This window comes from Hyperolius riggenbachi, chromosome 1 (genome assembly GCF_040937935.1).
Source record: "Hyperolius riggenbachi isolate aHypRig1 chromosome 1, aHypRig1.pri, whole genome shotgun sequence".
NCBI classification, from domain to species: domain Eukaryota; kingdom Metazoa; phylum Chordata; class Amphibia; order Anura; family Hyperoliidae; genus Hyperolius; species Hyperolius riggenbachi.
In genome coordinates, this window is record NC_090646.1 from 340657025 (window position 1) to 340675292 (window position 18268).

Consider the following 18268-nt stretch of genomic DNA (forward strand, 5'->3'; position numbering starts at 1 on the left):
AATGATCCAATCTTTTTCTTCCAATCTTACCAAATCTATGCAGTACAAGGGAACTGCCTAAATTATCCATTCAATATATTCACTCTATTTACAGTTATACAACATAGATTATTACATAATATTTGATGAAAAAGATTGGATCATTAGTGGCCACCTTAAGTCTTATTTATGTTTAATTTGCCTCCACTCCTTAGGATACAAAAATCTGGCATATTCTGTAAAACAAGAAAGAAAGGAATAATAGTGTTCAGTGGCATAACTATGGAGCTTGGGCCCCAGTGCAAGTTTTACGTGGGGCCCCAAGAACTCTATTGATATGGAGCATCAAAACTTACCAAGGATAGCAACAGTGTCGGAGAGGAGTAATCAGAGTAAGAAAACAGTGTAAGGATTGCTACTATTCAGTGTACTTATAGAGGTGCTTATTACCAGCATGGCACCAATGCAAAGCTAGTAAGATGCATGAAGGAGGGCCCCTGGTGCGGTTGCAACCTCTGCATCCCCCATTGCTACGCACCGGTAGTGATGTATATGCGGGCAAAATGTAGCTGCTCTTTGGCAGCAAAATGTGCAGGACACTGAATAAGCGTCTCTGCTTGGTTGAGTATACAGTGCACATTGATGGAACAAAGTAGAGAGTGGTGGGTAAAGATTGCCAGCTAATCCATGAGCTGAAATGATGATTGAAACAAATGTTCTAACCTGTCAAATTAATTGTTTTTCTCAAAAGTGATCAGTCAGCATCCTCTGCAGAATTTACAGTATAGACACCATTTTCACTGATTCTGATTGAAAATATCCAGACTTCAGCAGATCCCATCTTATGATCGTACGTCTATGGTTAGTTTTAAACCATAAGTGTTTAATTCACAGTAGATTTTTGATGAAGTGGAGAGTCCTTGTGAAGCGATATAGTTATTAAATGTACTGGTTGCCTTTCTAAACTAAAATGAAGTCTTATAAAAGAAAGAAACAACTGTACACAGCATATCCGCAAGAAATGAAATATCTTCAGGGTTCCTCTGGGGTTTGACAAGTTAATTTAAGCAATGTCTTCCAGCAACACTCAAAACCCGCCCACACTGCCTGTCCCAACGGCAGTACACATGTCCCTAGCTCTCAAAATATGTACACACTTCCAAATCCCACCAGAGATAACTGTATTAACTTCTTTCATTGTCTCAGCCTGGCATCCATTCAGAAGAGCCCTGAGCAAACCAATTTTATCTTAAGTTTACCAGTCCGCTCGAGTGTGTAATCAACAATTGTTTTTGCAGGTAATTAGGGTGGATTTCTCCTCTACCTGTCAGAGGCTTAAAGCAGAATCATAGCGACAGACTTGACATATCTGCGCTATTGAGTCAGATTTATCCAACTGGCAGTGCATTGGGTAGAAACCTGAAATTAATTGGTGAGGAAACCCTGCTGTGAAAAACGTCAACACCCCGCTCTGGGATTTAATAGGGGAACATGGAAATTTTGTCAAATTCATGTATGGAAATCTTACCAGATATTTCAATTAATCCTTGCAAGAATGGATAGGTGTTCACAGGGGAGAAAACTGCATTTGTGAAGAAATTGAGATTGCTCACTTCATACCTTTATTGAGAAATGAGAAAAAGCAAACAATTAACCCCACTGTTTGTAAGGAGAGAATCTGTGAAATATATATAGACGGACATGGCAGCGTCTAATATTTATGTGAAATTAATTCCTTGGGGCTGTCTGTATTCAGAAATGAGCTGGCTTATGACAGAGCACTGCTGAGCTCGCACTTGAGACGGCTTTTACGAGTGAACAATATTATTTGCTGCTTTTTGCAGTGACTTGCGAGCTTTGCATTTTTCAAATTAGAGGGGATAATATGTCTTATATGTCTTATTGTTCCTGGATATAAAAAAAATAGGCAAGGCTGTGTTTTCTTGCTAAATGTTTGACATTCATTGAACTAAATGAGTAAAACAATATAAAATAATAGAGATCTAATCTATGTTGCCCTAAACCGAAAAATCTTCATTGTACAGTACAATGTACAATGTGGCTAATTCCATTGCATTTTAGATAACGCAGATTTTTTCCATTTTAAGGGCTGCATAGTTATTTATACTGTAAGTGGCAACTCTTCCCAAACTAAATGTATCAAAAGAAACCAATTCTAGTAATGCTAAGGGCATATTCACAGTAGAAGTGCTGGAATAAGAGGACAGGCACTTTCCCAGTCATTCCTGAACATCGACATGTAGTTTTTTAGTATATTCTCACTGGGTTTGACTGACAGTTTTTGCAGGTACCTGCTGGTATTGAGGGGCACTTTTAGCAGGATTTGTTCAATGTTGGCAGGCGCAAATGGGCACTTTCTAGTTTGCTAGTATTTTTATGAGCACAAGCAGTTATTTGACATGAGTACCTATGAGGTCCTTATTACTACTAAGTACCTCTACAATCTATATAGCATGATTTTTTAAAGAGGTTCAGGGCAGCTCTGCACCGGTCTCAAGAACAATCCATTTCAAATTATCCTAGCAATTTGCCAATGTTGGAAAAATCACAAAAGTGTAGAGATCATTTGTAAGGTGCGTACACAAGTCCAACAAGTGCACAAAATGCACAGGACCAACCGCACGACCCGACGAACCGCAAGACCCAACTAGCCATTCGATCTGCATGTCCACACGTCTAGATGACTAAACAATCAACTCATTTACATACTGCGCACGCAAGCAGAATGACAGACTACGCATTCAAAACAAGTACAAGTCGTTCAAATGACTTGTGCATATGCATCAACTGAACCATATCAGACCAACAGTCGTGTGAGTAGATCAGACAGTTGGATCAGGCAAACTACTTATCAGTCTGAAGTCAGATGACAATCAGGCTAGAGGGTTGGTCTGTGTACTTGCCTGTAGTGTGAACAAGCCATAAAGAACAACTGAAGTGAAAGGGATTCGGATGCTGCCATATTTAGTTCCTTTTAAGCAGTACCAGTTGCCTGGCTGTCCTGCTTATCCTCTTCCTCTAATACTTTTAGCCATAGACCCTGAACAAGCATGCAGCAGATCAGATGTTTCTGACATTATTGTCACATCTGACAAGCTTAGCTGTATGCTTGTTTCTGGTGTGATTCTGATACTACTGCAGCCAAATACATCGCCAAATAGATCGGCAGGGCTGCCAGGCAACTGGCATTGTTGAAAAGGAAATAAGTATGGCAGCTTCCATATTCTTCTCACTGCAGTTTTCCTTTAAAACCAGTCATATCTAATCCATTGTATTCCAATAATACTTGGAACTTTTGAGAACTGGAAAGTGTTTCACTACTTCTTAAATGTTTCATACTCATTACATATATTAATTTATAATATAGGAAAAAAGATGACCATACCACCCCCCGGCTACATATCCGTGTAATGTAGGCGATGATCAACATTTCATGCTTCAAATCTTAAATCTCAAAATCCAGGGGACTTTCTTAATCAGATCTCTTAGACACTCAGGAAGAATCTGGAAAATGACAGCCAGCCATTATCTGCCAAGCATTTGAAATGGTTTCAGGGCAGCCTCTAGTATTTGAGTTAAAGTGTGCTAAATATGTTTTATCCATTTTCATTTATTTATTAAGGGATGATGGTAAGAAGATGGTATAAGTGAAAGCCTTCCTTCTGTGGATGAGAGCTTTCCATGTGTAGAAAAGTTGACAAAGGTTATTTTCTTTTTATAAATTCAGTATCGCTAAACTTGTAGACTGGCAGTGAACGCATCCTCAAACTTTGTTTTCCTAAACTGAAATATTGTTTTGTAAGGCTGCTTGTTGCTGCCTTTTTGCGGCATAGCTCATCACAGCCAACATCAATACTCAATCGGTGCACAGAAATAAAAAAAAGAAGACTTTTAGTTAATTGAACCGTTTGTCAGCATGGCATAGCCTTAACAAAAGTATCAAGATGTCACCATTTTATTACTAATTACTCTTAACAAAAAACAATACAAAAATGGAATGTTTTAAAATGCATATGCTTTTATGTACTTAGGGTCTTTTATGTAAACACTGCCAAAATATTTTTCGACCTCGTTTTTAAAATGATTTCTGTTATGTTGGGGTGCAGTCTGTTTAGCACATGTTTCAAGTTGGCGTGCTTTACTTTTGCATTTATCTGAACCTTTCCCTTCATCTGTATCATACACGTGATTATGCATTTTTTTTTCAAACTTATTAAAATTAATTTAAATTGTTTTTAAAAAAAAGTGTTGTTCTTATTTCCCTGTACTACTTAAGGTGCTCACACACTAACAGATTTTCCCCGGCAGATTTGATCTCTAAAAATAACAGTGATGCTGAAGCTATAAAAATCTTTATTTTTGCAGTTTTTAATCTGTGAAAATACTTGGAAGAGTGAAAATAGTTCAGAAAAGCAGCACTGGAAATTATGCATTTTCTCTTTACCAAGGTGATGAAACGGGAAGAACATAATTGTTTCATACTCAATACAACCTGTAGAAGCAAATGGAATAGAGAAGAACAATATGGTTTGAGATGCCCCCTTTTTCCCTCGGGATGTCCTTTTAGACTTTTCCGGTTATATTTACAGATCTAAAAGTTTTGCTGGGCGGAATAATCCCTGCTTCACCCTATAAAGAACAAAAATTAAAACCTTATTTTAGTTTGTCTTGTGATTCTCAGTAGAGAAATCACAGCAAAGCAGATTTTGCACCTCATTTGTCCAAGCTGCCTTGGAGTGAATCTTACAGTTTTTCTTTTGCTCTATTTATTACACATAAATGACAAGCCCTTGCACAGGAAGAAGTGTTTATAATATCATCAATTTAACAGTCTTATGAAAATGCGTCTGGTCTTTTCATGATTTACCATATTATTGAAAAAAACAACTTCTTGCGTGTTTCTTACACATATACAGGTCCCTGGTTAACGAACAAGACTGGGCTGTTGGTTTGTCTTTAAGTTGAATTTGCACAAAACTTAAAACACTCTGCACCCTATTTTTACTATCAATTACGTAGCAGTGATAAAAATTGTGAATGTTTTTGGTAACCAAAATTTACATTCATTTTTGCACAGCTCAAGTGTGCTCCCAGCTGCTGAGTAGAGGAGCACGTTCCACAGATTTCTTTAACCTTTTTTCTGATACATAAATAAACACTAATAAGGTACCAACAACCAGGCACATTAACACACTGCACAACTGAACAGATTATCAGCTGAGATGGCACCAAATGACTATGTCGGCTAAAGGTTGCTTTATTCTTCAGCAGCACTGCATTACTTATCACAATATCCAGAAAAAAAATTTTTTTCTTTTCCTCAGCATGGCATGTAGAGAAACAAACAATAAGACACACAACTAAAATGGCATCTTGTAGAAATAGTATGCACATGTCCAACTTTACAGTTTACTATAGAATCATGATGCACCATTTTAATCTTCTCCCAATAATCTGAGACTGTTCAGGAATGTCTTCTCACCATTTAGCATATATTTCCTCTATTGTAGAAGGGTTTGAAGTCATTAATATATTAAGGTAAATGCTTTACTCATGGGATTTCTGTAAAGGACCTTCGCAAGTGAAGAATAAGAGTATAATTGATAAAGAATTAAATTGGGAGAGATGAGAGATGATATGGAAATAGAGGTAAGGCAGTACTGAGGAATGAATGTAGTGAATGTAGAAAATTGACCTTTGGGAAATAAATCCAATAATATTTAATAAAGAAATTTGCTCAGAGTGCACAATATGGGATTGATGTTAGCTCATCTCATCTACAATATATTGGAGAATTTTGAAAAAAAAAAAGTTCATAGGAGAATATGTAAGGTAGCATTTTCCTGAGCTTGGCTGGCTTTGTGATGAAGTGGTGAATGCTTGGATGTAGGAAGTTTATGAAGCAGAGCATAGTTCTTGCCTATAAATTCTACCTCTAACATAAGTCAAAGCTAAAACGGCATCAGACAGTGGGAAGAAAACCGCACCACCACCGATTTATTCACTATGGCTATGTAGAATGCAGGGTACAATGGGATTGTCCTAAAAATTAAACTTGATTCCTAAAATGAAGCTTTTTCTGAATTTGTACTCAATAGTCCAAGAAGCTTGGCTGATACTGATCTTATTGATGGTTTATTCTTTGCCAAGGGCTCAAAGCAAGGTTGACACATTGGTTATGATAATCTACTAGTTTCACGAGAAAAAGTGAAGGAGGATATCTTGGTGGTTGTTCCTGGGAAATAACTGGGTGGGCCTATTATGTCACTTCGGTAAAAAGGGCTTGGACCCCCAAAATGACATTATCTGTTCTGCTAAGAAATTAGTCTGGCAGTTATGTACCCTATACCTTTTTCTTTAATTTGTTTAGAAAGTCTGTGAGAGCAATAATCTGTTTAAGGTGATTTTCAAGATCATCTATCTTAGATTAGTTAGGAGAAAGTTGCTGTTTCCCTTGTATCATCTTTCAAAAATTGATTTTCTTTTCAAATGGTTGCCATTGTATTCTCTTTGTAGGAACAGTGGTAGCTTCCCCCGCCCCCCCCCCCCCCCCCCCCAAAAAAAAAACAATGATGGAAATGCAAACTCAAACAATGATTTGGATATGCACTCACTGGCCTTATTATGCATTATTGGAGCAACTTCTTTGTAGTGTTTAGGAGAACATTTGAATGTACCATGTGTAGTAAGAAGGGCAACATTTTATGTAGCATGACTTTTTCCCTTTTTTTTTTTTTTTAACTGTGGGGACTGTTTGTTTACTTTTAGCCTTCTACACTGAAGTTTAAAATTTGAATTATTCTTGGTTAATTTCACTGCAAACATATTAATCACAATTTTGTTATATTTACTCATTTTAAAACAATAGGCATAGGCACATTTGCCTGAAGGTTCCTATTCTTAAGGCCCTTTTCTGGGCTAATCAACCCCCCCCCCCCGCCTTATTTCCCCCTATACCAAGCACTATTTTGTAACTAAAACTAGTATTTTAACCACTTCGCATCCAGACCTTGTTTTCCCCTTATTGACCAGAACAGTTTTGACACTTTAGCAGTGTCCCTTTTTAATCAGCAATAACTTCATCTGTACTCGTGCCACTTAAATTATCTATATATCGTTTTTTTCAGGATAAACTAGACTTTCATTGGGGGATATTTTGTCCCGAGAATTTTTTTTTCATTTTAGCGGGAAAAAAGAGCGAAAACTGTTAAAATTGCATTATTTCTCAGGTTTTCTTCAATTCTAGTAAAAAATACAAAGTGCTACAGTAGGTAAAAGACATGCCATCAGTATTAAGTCCCCCAAGGATAGATAGCCAGATGTGTGCCCAGTATCAGACCCCCAGTATAGCCAGATGTGCCCCCCAATATCAGCCTCCATTATAGCCAGCTATGTCCCTGCATTTGCGACCCCCCACATTTATATATACAGCTGCGTATCCCAATAAAGCCCCCCTCATTATAGCCAGATGTGTCCCCAGGATCAGTGCTCCCCATCATAGCCAGATGTTCCCCCAGGATTAGCGCCCCCGCCCCATTATTGCAAATGTGTCCCCAGCATTAAGTTATGTCCCTCAGGACCATCAGATGTGCCCCCATTATGAAATCCCCCACCCCATTACCCTGATGGTCCCCAATAATAATTTCAACCCCCCCCACTTCAGATTTGGAACCCCCACCCTCTTATGGGCAGCCAGATGTCCCCCCCCCTTACCACTATGCCCCCCCCCCCCGGCCAGATCATTAAAAAAAAGCCCCTGCAAGATGAATATCTCACCTGAACTGATTCCTGCAATCATCCTGCAGCTCCAGCCTCCATTCACCGCGCTTCAACTCAGCCCTGTGATACCGAACACCGGGTCCCGGCTTGATGACGTCATCAAGCCGGGACCCGGATATTCAGCGTCACAGTGCTGAGTGAAGAGCGGTGCATGGAGGCTGGAGCTGCAGGATGATCGCAGGAACCAGTTCAGGTAAGATATTCATCTTGCAGGGGCATTTTTTTAACATTCCGACCACGGAGGGGGAGAGATGAATGATCACGCTGTTTGCTACAGCGGTGATCATTCATCCGCGGGGGGGGGGTCACTAATTGGCTACAAGGGAACATGTTCCCTTTTGCCAATTAGTAAGGCAGTTGACAGTGCCAGGGGGTGCGCTCTGAAGTGCACCTGTTCCTGCACAAAAGCGCTGCAAGCAGGTCAGTATATCTACGTCGCTGTGGCTTGGAGGGTGCCACAGCTGACGTAGGTATACTGTAGTGGTGGGGAAAGCGGTTAAATAGCTGCTTTATATATTAAATGTGCTAAAACAGAGGTGGTATTGTAACTTTTTGCAGTGAAATGATGGACAGCAGACCATGGCAGCATCTGTAAAGCCTGGCATCTAAATTCTATCCTTTTCCCTCCTCCTTCTGTCTGCACCAAACTCTTCCATTGACCGTATGGGAGAGGGCTTGAGTGACAGCTTGACTATGCCTTCCCTTGCAAAATGTAATGTCGTTTGTTGGACATTGAAAGAAGTCATTCATTAAGCAGTGGCAGATTATTTAGCAAAATAACTTTTTTAGGAGCTTTATTTAAAAGTGTTATTTTTGTGTTGCAATGCTTGAATATTCCCTTTCACTAGGGATGCAAATAATTCAGAATTGATGCCGAATTAGGCACATTTTGTATGTAAATGTATGCATCTTTAAAATGGACTAATCGCATGCCAAGGTGGAATTAAGTTGGTGTATTTTCAAATTGTATACATTTGCATGCAGAGTTTGCATAATTCTGCATCAACTCAGAGAATTATTTGCATCTCATTGACCCTTCCCTACTTCCCACCTGTGTTCCATGGCACTTGAGAGTGGGTTCCACTACAGAAGATAGGGCCATGATTACAATCAAATAATCTTAAAGGACACCTGAAGTGAAAAGAATATGGGGGCTGCCATATTTTTTTCCTTTTTAACAATACCAGTTGCCTGGCATCCAGCTGATCTTTCAAGCATTAATAGTCTCTGAATAACACACCTGAAACCACCATTCAGCTAGTTGGTTCAGACTTGGGTCAGAGCACCTGATCTGTATGCTTGTTCATAGTCTAAGGCTTAAAGTATTAGGCATAAGGTGGCCACGTATGATCCAAACTTTTTCATCTAGTTTTGCCAAATCTATGTAGTAGAAGGGTAAATTGAGTGAATATATTGAATGGATAATTTAGGCAGTTTCCTTATATTACATAAAATGGTAAAATTGGATGAAAAAGATTGAATCATTAGTGGCCACCGTTAGTTCACAGTGCTCAGTTGCATTGCAGAATATTTCTGCATATTAACTCACTGCCCATACAATTCTATGGGGCTGTTTACAGTACTGCCTTGTAACATATCACGTAACATTAGTCTAACTCACTGCATGCAGGCTTTGCATTAACGCTATGACCAGTCTCCATTGCAGTTCACACACATTATAACATGTGGGTTATGCAACGGATCACTGTGAATACAGCCCAAGGAGGATCAGTCATCTTGTTCTCTGGGCCTCAGCACACTGCCTTGTTGCTGATTGACTTTCAGAAACAGAGCTCAACGTGCAATGAGCAGGGACATCAGACAGTACATAGACAGCACTGCCTGAAGTGCACACTGATGCACTGCTTAACATTGTGTTGTCACAACACACTGCTGCATACATTTTGAGTGCAATGGGGTTGCTGTTCCATTCAGCATAGATGAACGTGGCAGTGCTGCAACAGGGAGTAATGCAGGTACACATGGGTTTGTGTATAATGCATGGCCACTTGTATTGCTAAGTGAAGGGCAATGGGCTCAAACCCCAACACTAGTATAGCTAGTTCTAGCCACCCAGAATTATTTTCTCATGATAAAGAGAAAGTGTATGAAACAATGAATTTAAAATATTTGGGAAATAAGTCTTCAATACAGATTGTCTGCAAGTGAAAAAAGACCTCTGCACCTCTCTACTCTCACTGCTGCACACACAACTTTGAACATGCATGTTTTACACATTTATAAAACATTGACCTATTTTTACAGGATGCTTTAGAGCACATATAACTTATATCCATTAACTTTTGCCTCTCAGGTTCTTACAATTTAATGTGCCTGTCTCACTCAACTGGCCAAGCCGTATGTTTCTGGTTTGTGGGGGGAAACTGGTTGAAAACCACACAAACAAGTACAATACATACATACTCGGTGTAGTAGTGTCCATGGCAGTAATCAAATCCACCACTATAGCGTTGCAAGGCTAAGCAAATGCTAGGATGTGTGACCCCAGGTAATACTTTATGTTGCAGATTTCCTAGATCTGCTTTGGGATTGGGTTTTTAGCACGCTATAGTGCTAGAGCTCCTGAAGATGGCTTATTGTATTCAGTCTGATGTGTGAAATCAGGGAGGAAGAGGCTTCTGCAACTGATGCCCTCCATCCTTGTGGAGCTGGACGTTTGCGGGCTATTTGCTTCAGTAATGTTATTTATTGTTTGTTGTGTAGCTCTGCTCATCTCATTGGTAAGGTTAAGTTGTATACTGTAATAACATTTCTTGACCAAATATTCTTGTACAGGAAGATTGCTGTTGTACGGAAAGTGCTCTTGTGAACAGATTATCATGGTGGCGTTTACTGTAGCGTAATCTCAGTCTCTATGTAATATACACAGAATGTAATGGGACCTTTCTGTTAGGGTGTATCTATGTAAAGGAATATTATTTATTTCATGTTTCTGAAAAAGTGATTTTTTTTTTTGTCTCAATTTCAAATCTATGTACGTTTGATGGTGCCCTTGGCTAAAGGGAATGCTACCTTTGCTACAGGCTTAAAGGTACACTTAAGTCCAACAAAAAAAATGAGTTTTACTCACCTAGGGCTTCCAATAGCCCCCTGCAGCTGTCCGGTGCCCTCGCCGTCTCCCTCCGATCCTCCTGGCCCCGCAGGCAGCCACTTCCTGTTTCGGTGACAGGAGCTGACAGGCTGGGGACGCGAGTGATTCTTCGCATTCCCAGACACATCAGCACCCTCTATGCTGCTATATGGTACAGTATATGATATATGCTATAGCAGCATAGATGGCGCTATTGTGGCCAGGAACGCAAAGAATCACTCACGTCCCCAGCCTGTCAGCTCCTGTCACCGAAACAGGAAGTGGCTGCCGGCGGGGCCAGGAGGATCGGAGGGAGACGGCGAGGGCACCGGACAGCTGCAGGAGGCTATTGGAAGCCCCAGGTGAGTAAAACTCATTTTTTGTTTGACTTAAGTGTCCCTTTAAACAGCACTGGATGTCAAGATCTCTTGTTTTCTTGGAAGTGAAACTCCCAGGTTAAAGTTTGTCATTCTGTCCTGCGCTTGTCATTGTGTATGTTAAAGCTGACTGAAATACGACTATGATGTGGATTGATGTAATATGTTTTGACTCAGGATGATACTATTTATTGGCTAAATAAATAAGCTTTCTGCCTATGAGCCTTCTTCAGACTCTATTAAAAAAAAGCCTATTGGCTGAAAGTTATTCTTTTTCCTTTACGTTAGCCAATAAATGTTATTATCCTGATTCAAAAATTCCTGCTTTAATGGCCAGCACTGTACAATGCTCTACTGCTACTAGTAGAATGACCTACTGATTTGCATATCACAAATGGTTAGTACTTAATAATAGTTTAGAGACTTTTCTTTAACTGGGCAGTCACCTTCATCTGGTCAGTTATTCACAGGTGTTGGGTGTGGTGGTCAATCCATGTTGCTAGGAGACATTGCAATCTGTGAGCAGTGGGGATCATAAGGATCTAAGCTTCTTTTATTGGAAAATGTTCCTCTTCCGTTGGAGGTTTGAACTTTGGGCATTATTATGGGATGTGGGCAGTGTGGATGAGCACATTATTTAAGCCCAGCTCACTAAACGTTTGTAGGGGATTCTCTCAAGTAGAATTTATTTAAGTGGGACTTTTTACAGAGCTGTAAAACAGGAAAACAAGCAAACATAAGAAAATAAAAAAAAAATGAAAAATATGGCATATATTATACATGCTGGCTTCCCTTGTTATAAAACCCTAAACTACTTGGGTCTCAACACTAACAGGTGTTTGATTTTACAAAGGCAAATGTGACAGTATTATACCATGTTGCCCAGCTGGGATCAGGACATACCGGTAATCCACCAGGCGACATTGCAGGTTTGAGGCTGTACAGATGTGCCGTAGCCCATAGCCTCATTGAAATGGTGAGGATGGATGGCCATTGGACTGGGAAAAACAATGGTCTTGTCTATCACTCAGGGACAGCAGTTCACCAGGCTGATTTCTGGGCAAGGCATTTTTCTTTGGAGGTTGGGGGGCGGGGGGGGGGGGGGGGACTTTACACATGCGTTATCAGCTGCCTTGGCCAGGTTTCCTCTAGTATGTGTGTGAGGCGTCACTGTGCGATTCAGGGCTTGTTCCAGGGTGGAGCAGTTGTACTTAAGCAGGCTGGTAATTTTTGTGTTCTCAATCATCGAAGCAGCTACATTTCAACTAATTGCCTGATTAGTCAGCACACTCAAAATTACCAGAGGCTTAAAGGATACCTGAGTCATAAATAAAGTGTTCTTTTATTTGCCTGAGGTTTCTTCCATCCTATCTAGTCTTGTAGGTTCCCTGCTGTCCTCCCGTTTCTCCTCCTTGATCTACTGTGTGGCCTGTTAAAGTGTGCAACTTAGCGAAGTTATGCACTACTTATGCATGACCTGGCGGTGTGCCTCCTTGATCACGCTCCTGTGGGTGTAGAGAGTCCTCCGCATGCACAGTTTGTAACATTGGTAACCACGCATGCATAGAATGCTCCTGCCCATGGATCAGCGCGTTCGCAGTAGTGCGCGACTTAGCCACATCATGGACTTTACCGGGCCGCACAGCGGATCAAGGAAGAGGACTGAGAAGACAGCAAGGAGCCTACAAGACTACAGGGGCTGGAAGAAGACCCAGATAAGTAAAAGAACAATCTTTATTTACGACTCAGGTATCCTTTATGGCACACTGCTGAAACCTGGGAAACGTGTACTTCCCATCCTGCACAAAACTGGACTTTTTACTGATCTTCTGCCACACCCTGAGCTATGCACTATTATGCTCCTTCTAGATATGCTATAGACTCTGCCATTATCTGTGCACCATATGTTTATTCAATTTGTGTTTAACTAAGCAACTAATCTTCATTAAAATCCCATTCTCTCTTTTTCACTGGTGACATCACAGTGATCTCAGACTCCCAGATCTATATGCCTTTTGCGGATCAGTGACTAGCAGTTTCAGAAGGTCCGTAATGGCAGCTGCAGCACTTTTCTAATGACAGGTTTCCTTTAACTGGAATTCTCCATTCTGCAAATGTGGTAGTAGATATCACTGTATTCCGTTTTTGCTGTAACAAGACAATATTGCAACGGTATACATTTGCAAAGTTATTATACCATGTATATGATTAATCTAGTACTATTTTTACTCAGCGGTATCGCATCTTTTTGCACCTGACTTACACACAGACACATTTATCAAGCATATCTGAGAGTTGCTTATGAAATCAGCTTCAGCTAAAATGAGGAAACACTGACAACAAACTGTCTTAAAGCCAGTAGCAGCGAGTTATAGACCTTTCCTACATGTATTTGATATTGAAGAGCAGCTTCCACTGTTTGTGCATGTATGTTAGATAACATGACTGGGGGAAGGCTGTGCCTTTTCTCAGTGTTGATTTACTTATCGTAATTTGCCGTGTGCATTTCGCGTCAGCTGCAGATCTCATGAATAAACTTAACAACGTGCGATTTTATGACTTGATTACAATAGCTGCATGCCAAGCTGGCTGACCTGGCAAATTGCATATCAGATTTTTTTTTTTGCTATGTTACGCATTTCATGTATTTGGACTGATTTCCAGAAGTAGCATTTACATTTTAAAGGCTACTCCAATCCAAGTATTTTATAGAGGCATGGCCATTGCAATGTGACCCGAGAACAAATTTAGTGATTGAGATCTGTGGGGATACTCTAATCCCTTCTCACCACAGGGTAGACCTAGGCATGCAGATATCTATGTGTGGTTAAGGTGGCCATACACTGGTCGATGTGCCATTAGATCGACCAGCTGACAGATCCCTATCTGATCGAATCTGATCAGATAGGGATCGTATGGCTGCCTTTACTGCAAACAGATTGTGAATCGATTTCAGCCTGAAACCGATCACAATCTGTTCAGCTGCTCCTGCCGCCTGTCCCCCCCCCCCCGTATACATTACCTGAGGCTGGCTCCCGGGCATCTTCTCCGCACTGCACCGCACCGCTGTTCTTGCTCCATCCCGGCGCTTCCTGTGTTACTCCGTGACCAGGAAGTTCAAATAGAGCGCCCTCTATTTCAACTTCCTGGTCACCGGAGTGACACAGGAAGTATAAGCGTACACTGGGACATGCGGAAATGCGGTGCAGCGAGGAGAAGAGGACCCCGGAGCCAGCTTCAGGTAATGTATACATGCTCGGATCGGGCCCGAATCGTACGCCGCAAGCGACGCGCTCCTACCGCCGGGCGATCGAGGGTAATTTCCCGCACGGCGCGATCGACGGTCCGATCCGATTTCGGGAGGGAATCGGATCGGCGGGTGCGTTTAGCGCAAGCGATTGGCAGCAGATCCGATCCCAGGATCGGATCTGCTGTCGAAACGGCCGTGAATCGAGCCAGTGTATGGCCTGCTTTAGAGTAAGTAGGAAGTGTCCCTCACTGTCTGGAAATCTCCAAATCCTGCATGAGGCATTCTATCTCCAGCCTGTTATGGCTCGCACGCTTCCATAGGCTTTTACATTGAAAAATATTCTGATGCCAGTGGACAGACACTGGGGATGGCACAATTGCTAACATTTGAAAATATATCAAGGCTTTTGTCACATGGGTGAGAATATTGTAACCATTTGCTACTTTCAATGCAGCATTTAAATGTTGCAATATTTGTTATTTATTGTAATGTAGTGGATGAGTTGTTAAAGTGAACCTGAACTGGTTCTAAAACAGAAAAGCACATTAACCTCCTTGGCGGTATACGTTCGGGGTAAGCCGCGCAGGAGGTTTTCTCCGGCCCTGCCGGGCCGATTTGTTTAATTTTTTTTTTTGCTGCCCGCAGCTAGCACTTTGCTAGCTATGTCAGCACACCGATCGCCGCTGCCCTGCGAACGATCGACGCTATCCGTCGCGCCGTGCGCCCCCCCCCAGACCCCGTGTGCTGCCTGGCCAATCAGTGCCAGGCAGCGCTGAGGGGTGGTTCGGGACTCCCAATGACGTCCCGACGTCGGTGACTTCATCCTTTGAACGGGAGTTCCTGATCGAAGCGGGCGGGGGGATGCCGCTGAGCAGCGGCTATCATGTAGCGAGCCCTGGGCTCGCTACATGATATAATAATAAAAAAAAAAAAAACTGCTGCGCTGCCTCCTGGCGGATTTTTTTATACCGCCAGGGGGGTTAAGGGCCTTTTTACACTGCACAGCTGAATCACAAAATCGCAAATAACTAGTGATTTTTAAATCGCTAGGGTTGCTACTTTATCATAGAAATCATAAGAAGTATTTTCCACTATAGTATTTCGAGTTTCAAATCACAAAATTGCAAATCGCAATCGCTTTCTGGAGCTATTTTAAGAGGAATAATACAATGCAAATGAAAAATCGCAATCGCATAACAAAATTTATGAAAAATAGCAATCGCTGATGTATGTGATTGTGATTGCTAGTGTAAAAGGGCCCTAAGTTAGTTTAGTTACTGTTTCCACTTCAAGGTTGAGTGGGCATTTGCTTATTAGGCAAAGTGTCTGCCCAGCCCTGAAGGCAGTGTTGAATAAAGCTATACTTGCCGGTCCCCGATGTCTGTTCTGGGATGAGATCCTCATTGTAATTCTAGCCTGGGCATGTGGCTGCATATTATCTAGTTTTGATCTCTGCATTGTTGCAGCAGCCCAAGCATAACATCAGCTACTCAGATTTCAGGGGAATAATGGGGCACACTGAGGTTAGGAAGGGCATTGCCTTACAAAACCAACTTCAGGGACTTGTGAGTAATGCTGTGTATTTTGCATGGAATGCACAGCGTGTTTATTATATTACATAATTATATAATGTTACATTTTTATTAGGAGCTTATGGAATATTATGTATAATTTTACTTTCTTGATGCTCTACCTACTGAGGGAACTGGTAACTTTGGCAAATTTGTTACTTTATTATAATAGCCACAAACTCTCCATCTCACAGGAAAAAAACAGTTAACATTCCATTTTAATTGCTAAAATGTATGTTCTGATTTATCAGTAACCAATCGTGATCAGTGTTCTATGCCAATGAAACAGTCGTTGCCAACAGCAACAGCCAGGTAATTTCTAGAGACAGCAGCCGTTTGCAGTTACTGTATTTAGTTGCAAATTGTTTTTGTAAAAGATTTGGAGCTGTTATAAATTTGCAATACGTTACTCATGTGACATGAACCATACTAGTGGTGCTACACGTTAGCAATGTGACATTACAATACCAGTGGTGCTACACATTACCCATATGACATGAACCATGCTAGTGGTGCTACACATTACCCATGTGATATGAACCATGCCAGTGTTGCTACATATTACCAATGTGACATGAACCATGCCAGTGGTGTTACACTTTACCCATGTGACATGAACCATGTCTGTGATGCTGCATATTACCCATGTGATATGAACCATACCAGTGGTGCTACATATTACCCATGTGACATGAACTATACCAGTGGTGCTCCACACTACCCATGTGGCATGAACCATGCAAGTGTTGATACATATTACCCATGTACATATTACCCAATACTTTTGTGGTATTTGATTGGTCCATTTTCAAACTGCATACCTTTGCAACAACTCAGCACAAAAATTTGAATCAAGTTAGAATTATTGTCATCTTATTGGCCATCTCCATTTGAAAAATGATTACTTTTTCTTGGAAATTGCTGAAAAATATTTTAAGGAAAAAGAATAGCAATCAGAAGGTAGATGAAGGAGCACTCATCCAAAAGAGGAGCTTCTGTTTGCCCAACCCTAGGATCCCAGTACCAATGGGATCTATCAATAGTGTATACACAAAGGCTGGCACCACAGCCAGTGTTGGACTGGGAGGTGGAAAAACTGAGGAATTCCACCTGCTGGCCAATCAGCAGTAACCCTGTGTTATCACTACCAATAGAACCTGCAGCAACTATTCACTGTAAGCAGCAACACCTGATTGCTGCTGCTTGGCCAGCAAGTGGATTTCCTCAGCTTTTCCAGCTCCCAGTCCGACACAGCCATCTGGTGGCGGAGTGGCATGAAAAAGAGCTTTTCAGCTCGAAACAGCGGGCTGTCGCCGCCATAGCCTATCTTTTACATTGACTACTATGTCATTTTAATGGCATTTCAATAAAGAGCTGATTTTTTTACCGTTATGTTTGTGGTGCCAGCCTTTGTGTATACACTAAGGAAAAAGAATAGAAATTGCCCAGATACGATAATTCAAAATAAGATTAGTGGATCATTAGTGAACCCCAGACACAAATATGATCTGTAAAGAAAAAAATTATTGGTATCCTTTTTATACCTTAATTGAAAACTCATGTTCAGTAAATATGTGGGACTGCACAAGTAAGTGAAGCCAACCTCATATATCTTTATTCTTTAGAGCTTTGATGCGAAATGTGTCATTACACACAGTGGACTTCCAGCTACCAAAGAATCATCTCGCATCAGCAATATTAAAAATGACCTCTAGCTTAGGAGAGCTGATTTACAACTCTGTGTTTCTTTGGCTTATGCTAAAAAGACAAATTATGGACAGTATATACGCCTGATAGCTTTACCAGACTTTAGAGTTTTTCCTGCTGCCTTTTGTGAACAGCCTCCTTTCCCCTGCCAAGAACAGATGAATTATCCTTTTTACAATATTTGAAAATGAAATATTTAGCATTATTTGGAAGACTGTATGAATATTTTATGGTGGATATGACTACAGTAAAAGAGATTGTACAAAGAAGCATAATTGAAATATAATTTTTAAATCAGTTACAACAAATCGACTCTGGATCATATTATAATCTAATCAATGAGCTATTCATAGCAAGTGTTTATTTCCTCTGTTCCTATTCATTCAATTGTATACTTTTTGTTCTGAGATGCATATGTTTCCATGAGCAAAATGGAATGTATTACAGCAGAACATGCCTCCATGCAGCTGGTGTTTGCCTGCGCTTGGAAATC

The 18268-nt window shown here is 40.8% G+C and overlaps 1 protein-coding gene across 1 annotated transcript in view; it reads left to right on the forward strand.

The window, feature by feature from the left end:
* Positions 1-18268, forward strand: part of EFNA2 (ephrin A2) — a 413760-nt gene that overhangs the window by 304784 nt on the left and 90708 nt on the right. The gene's annotated exons all lie outside the window — the stretch shown is intronic.